Raw genomic sequence first — 6,299 nt, forward strand, 5'->3', positions numbered from 1 at the left:
GCAAGAGCTTGTTGACTAAAGTATCATACTTGACAACATCAAGTCTGTCCTCAGTTAACAAGTCTCCACGTGGAAGCAGAAGTCTGGTATGACTCGGGTAAAGCATCAAGAACAGTCTGCACAAGAGAATGATCTGGAATAATCTCACCTGCAGAAATCAACTGTTCCTTGAGATCTTTAATTTCAGCAAGACAAACATTCATGTCATCATCTTCCTGCATAATCTTCGATTCTAACTCTTTACGCAGGTAAGAGATTTTTACCTCGTTACGACCTACATATAAACCAGCTAGAATATCCCAAGCCTATTTTGCTATTTTAGCTGAACGAATATGTGGGGTGATGTTACGTTTGACAGAAAGTGCAATCAAGGCATGAGCATGCGCATCTTTACCATCCCAAAACGAGCTTGTTCAGCAGTGGATAAAACAGCAGCAACAATAGAGCTGCTAGAACCTACAACATCCTCAACAGATCCTACATCCACACAACCTAGACGTACATCCATACCCTGCACAATGTTCCACACTCCTTTTGCAACCAAAACATGCTGCATCATGTATGTCCAAAGTGGGTAGTTGCTGTCTCCATCCAATTTGTCATCAGCAGATAACATGCGAAATACATCATTGCTGTTATCAGCCGCTATTATCAGCCATGGCCATTGACTGAAACTGATGCAAAAGCTACCTGTAATGATGCAAAGACTGAACAGAAAATAACTCGTGCTATGTAGCACAATCACAGTAGAATATGTATACCTGTTTTGCAGAAAACTGCACTGTCGAAATTTCTGTAGAAAATGACGAAACACGTGTACATAACTTGAAATGCAAAAACGGAGCCCGAAACGACCTCAGATGCAAATTCTGAGAACCTGCAAGTGCTCGTGAAAGCTCACCTCAATCGAAGAACGTGAGTCGCGGAGGGTGTTGGCGATGTAGCCCTGGGAGTCGATGCCTGCTCTGATACCAATTGTTGGAATTAGGATTGCAGGAAAGCACACAAAGCTTGGAGAAGAAGAAGCAAGAATGCACACAACACAAAGTATTAGATTGTGTCAATGTACAAAAGATAAGTTAGTCCTATAATGATGGGCGTATATACAAGCTGGGGGAAAAAACCTCCTAAAGAGGGAAAAAGTGCCCCGGCGGTCCAAGTGTGTTCACACACATCACAGCCTATATATATGGCAACATTGGGGACATTTTTATATTACTAAACTTGATGATTATGCTGGAATGTTATGTACTCATTATGGATTGAAAGTTTTTACAATCAAACCACAAGATGATGGTGTGGATCATCTTATATTTATCCAGTCAGCTAGACCCACTAGAGAGGAACCATGTTATATCTTTGATAAAGATATAACAATAGAATACCTTGTTGTTCCAATAATGGGAAGGTCAAGTAACACTACAATAAGCACATCAAAGCAAGTCATTATTATTGATCTTACAATATAAGATTCTCCCATAGGCACATCCTATTAAAAGTGTATGGTCAAATACTTATTACAAGAGGAATCTCATGCAGGTGTTCTTTGTAGAATGATATTAGCAAGCACGCATATTGGGAAGGTGGAAGAGATTCCCCAAATTTACAATGGCAATGTGGCTTTTGAGTTACCGAATGTACGTGATTCTTCAGCTGCTCCAATGCAACAAGGAATGGAGCAAGCACATGATGGCCATTGTTGTAAACCTCTGCGAAGTCATGTAAAGTTTCCCAAAGTAGTCCGAAAGAGTTCTTGTGGAGGCTTGTTTGAGTGCACTTATGCCTTGTGTAGAAGCAGGACTATGGACGGCACACCGAATATAACATCATGGATTGGTAAGCTTATTATCTTAGCTCAATTTCAGTAAACCTTGATTAATAAGAGTATTTATTGGGACTTCGTATTTTTTAAAATAATAGGCAAGCTCACACAAAAGCTTCCCTCACTGGTCTTAACATCGGATTGATATGACTCTCTGGCTTGTTTCTACTGCAAGAACAAACCTGTATGCAGAAGCATGTGTGGTGCTATAGTGTCATATTATATGCCTGATGACCCACATATGACCAGATTGATAATACATCAAGGGGAACATTTGCATGAGGTGCAAAGGGGCACATCAAGGCAAGCATTGCAAAAGATTAGAGAACTTATGCAAGAGGCAGTTTCAGAGGTGGCTACAAGTGGTCCAAGGAACATACAAATGGATATCACCAAACAACTTGTATTGGATGCAGTTGTTAGGAAGCATATGAAGGATGGATCAAATATTAGCAACATGAAGTTGTCACTATTATTGGAACACATGCATCCCCTAATTCAATGATGTCAAAGATAATGTTAAATCCATATTGATTTTAATTTTTTTCATTGTTCTTATCAACTTAATTTTACATAGTTTGTTAAGTTATCCAATTCTCTTATAGATTCAGGAGGTTGGTACGTGGCTCTAGAATCAACGGTACAATGCAAGGTGTAAAGTCCAGTATCCTAAAATTGAAGAGATAATGTGCTTTTGACTCCTTCTATGGTAGTCGTTTTCCTGGGCAAGTCAGAGCAGTGTTACGTGTTTAAAATGTCGACCAACAGGCCCCGCATCATCAAGTTTAGACTTGGTGAATCGTATGCACCAAATAGGAGACAGTGATTTGAGAAGGGCTTGGGTTTATTTTGATCACGTTAGGCATGTGCAGGGATGGACAACAATGGCTACACATGTATATGATCCAAGGTACAATTTGGTCTTATGAAATTCCCACAAAATTTGAACTTGTCTTGAGCTGTTATACAACTTGCAAGAGCTTATTACAATTCTTCTTGCCAAATGAAAGAGGAAGACACAATGACACAAGTTCTATCATGGGAGATGATTAACAATGTTATGGTGTACAAAGGCTTTCCCAAACCAGAAATTTTTTTGCTTCATGACTGATGAGGTTGGAGCCAACTGGAGGGCAGTAAGGACATTCTATAACAATGGACCATATAATATATTGGAAGGTATTGAGTGGTCGTCTTTTTTATTGAGAACAAAGCTTGAACATCCATACAATACAATATGTAGTCAGAAATTTTCAAGAAGAGCACAAGTGACCATGGCTTTGTGCATTGAGTAAAGAAGAGGTACTTTTGAAATATAAACACATTAGATCATGGTGGGATGAACGGTAAATTCCCTGATGCAAACTTACCAACCATGGATTGTTGGCTTAGTTGGTGGCATACTAGACATCCCCATTAGAGGAAGCACCTTGTAGGGCTAAGTATTACTTTCTTGGTTTTGAAAACACATACTTGCATTTGGAATCTCAATTGTTAAGTTAATCTTTTGTTATGGAATGTGGTTGGAGCTTATAACTTAGATTCTCATCTCCTGTTATAGGATGTGGACGCCGCCACTTTATCGCACATGATGCCAACCACCAATCTAGCTGAAACTAAACATGCAAGTTAGTAAGCAGGAGAGGGTTTCAAGGGAACCATCTCTTTATATGATGCTGATGTGTCAGATCTCGCTAATGCCCTCTTGCAATCCACAAAGAAGCGTGCATTCATGCAAGGTAAATATCACAGAGCAAGCCCTACAATAACAAAAGTGATGGAAGAGGCTAGAACATCAAAAGCTCCAAGTTCGTCAACCATTAGATTGATGGGGGAAGTAGTGAGAAGCGCACCAATGCACGTGCAACCAAACTATATTAGTGATAACATTACAATTAGCCAACATTGAAAACCCACAGTTATAAACCTTGAGGACGACAACTCATCACATCATCCAGAGTATGTCGCATAAAACCAGTCACACAAGAAATAAGGTAGGAGATTAAACTTTCCATCCACTATTCCTTCAGCTACATATGGTACAATGCAAAGGGATTAGCAGTTGAAGTAAAGTTATAGAAAATTATGGAGAATGACATACACAACTCAATGTGGGCTATATGTCGAACACCACTACTACACGGCAAGGTCACTTGCCAAGGATGGTTAGGTGGCCAAGATGACAAGTGTAAGAAGAGTATCAAGAATTGCGGGCAAGGTGTTCGAGCTCCATCTTTCTATGGTATGAGAGTGGTCAAAGGGCCAGAGGCGTCACAGTTCATGTGGTCTTGTAACAACAGCATGGATCATACTTGGAGAGTATGTAATATACCTATCAATCACCTGCTAGACCCTTGGTTGTATGGCAATTGAAGTAGAGTTATATAAAATTATGGAGAATGACATACACAACTCAATGTGGGCTATATGTCGAATACCACTACACAGCAAGGTCACTTGCCAAGGATGGTTAGGTGGCCAAGATGACAAGTGTAAGAAGAGTATCACGAATTGCGCGGGCAAGGTGTTCTAGCTCCATCTTTCTATGGTATGAGAGAGTGGTCAGGGGGCCAGAGGCGTTAGTTCATGTGGTTTTGTAACAACAGCATGGATCATACTTGGAGAGTATGTAATATACGTGTCAAGACCCTCAGTTGTATGGCCATTTGAATGAGGTTAAAACCTTACTGTGGATAAGATTCGAGCATTGGAGGCTAGTGGATTTGTGTTGCAAAAGGCACTACGCCAAGAAGCAAATGATGTTGCCCATCATTCAATAAAGTACAGAAGTGGCATATCGGATATGGCATCCGAGAGAATAGATTCGATAATTTCAAACATAGGTACTGTCTTTGAGAATTTGGTCATTAAGGCCGGGTAGATGGAAGTGTTTGTAATTAAGAATTTGGTCATTAAGGCCGGGTAGATGGAAGTGTTTGTAATTAAGACCGAGGAATCACTACTACACAATGAAAAATACATGGTGACTATGGGAAAGAATCCATCATGCATTTGATTTTCAAATCAAGGTAGGGGTCGGTAGACCATACTGTGCATGCAAGCACCTTTATTTTGTTATTTGCATATTTTTGGGTTAGATATGCGAAACATAATATGTTTATACATCAACCCACTCTAAAAAAGGAGAACCAAATGAGAATGTTAAATAGTAGGAGAACAATCTGAAAAGGACCTTGTATTGTTAATAACATTGTACTATTGTTTTGAAAATGTCCTTCATTTTACGATAATAAAATGTCATTTATATCATGGTTCTGTCAACTCTCTATGAAGGTCTATTTACTTTTCATTTTTTTAATGTTTAGTAGGACAATGAATATGGTTGTATGTTGATGGTTGGAATATCTTCATTTATTATTTTAAGGTGTTCCCAATGTTCATGTCTACATTGATTTTCTTAAATATAGCACTTATTTATGCAATTACTTTTCCTACACTAAATACTTATCCATGCATTTACTTTTCGAAATTTAGGAAATACGAATACAAAATCCCTTTTTTCTTTTAGCATGATGTATCTATCTACATGACCCCCTAGCTCTAACTCTAACCCTCACTCCCATATCTCATTGCCTCCCTCTCTCTCTTATTATATTTCTCTCCCTCCCTATTTATCCTCCTTCACTTCGCTTCACTCTCCCTCACCAACCCTCACCTTCTCCCTGGTCCTCTATCTTTGTCGATCCCATTATGTCTTCTTCAAATGGTCCCAACCGTACTCTCAAGGATACCCTTGATGTGGTTTGCAAAGATTTGTGCACATAGTCAGGTGGAGATGTGAAAGAACATCTGAAATCACGACAGAGGCCCGTAATCTTTGGAGCAAGATCCTAGTGGATGAGCCCATCGATTTCGGAGACCTATATGTCTTGAAATCTGAAGATTGAAAGCGCCATTGATACTTGGGGAAGCTACGTATACATTATTAAAGAAAAGGAGGAGTCCCTTCAAGAGGCATTGAAGAATAGAGTATCCCATAAAAGCACATAGGTGTAGGAACCTTTATGTAGTTATGTCAGGTTACCTTTTGTAAACACTATTTATGGCTATATCCCTTATAAGTACTTAGTTGTAGGAACCCTTATGTAGTTACGTGAGGCTATCATATTGTCTTTTGTAAGCAGTATGCAAGGACGATGTAACAACCTTTTTTTGAATAAAGTTTTCTTTCAACTATAATTCACCTTGTCAATTTTATTAATCGCCTTGTCGAAATTCAAATTATTTGTTGTTTTTAGGAAACAGTATGTGATCCTGATGTAATTTCTTTTGGGGAATAGAATCGTCTTTTGCCCACAATTGGCTGTAATATTATCCTTTTCATTTTTGTATCATTCATTGTTTTTATTATGATAGGAAATCACATGCAGAGACGTGCGAAGTGCATGCGATGAACGGTATTCATGTTACGAGCATATGTATATAAAGCACACGAATCCTTATCTAAAATGGGATG

The sequence above is a fragment of the Cibotium barometz genome, chromosome 62, assembly GCF_041138505.1.
Source record: "Cibotium barometz isolate CiBa-2024 chromosome 62, ASM4113850v1, whole genome shotgun sequence".
In the NCBI taxonomy this organism is placed as follows: domain Eukaryota; kingdom Viridiplantae; phylum Streptophyta; class Polypodiopsida; order Cyatheales; family Cibotiaceae; genus Cibotium; species Cibotium barometz.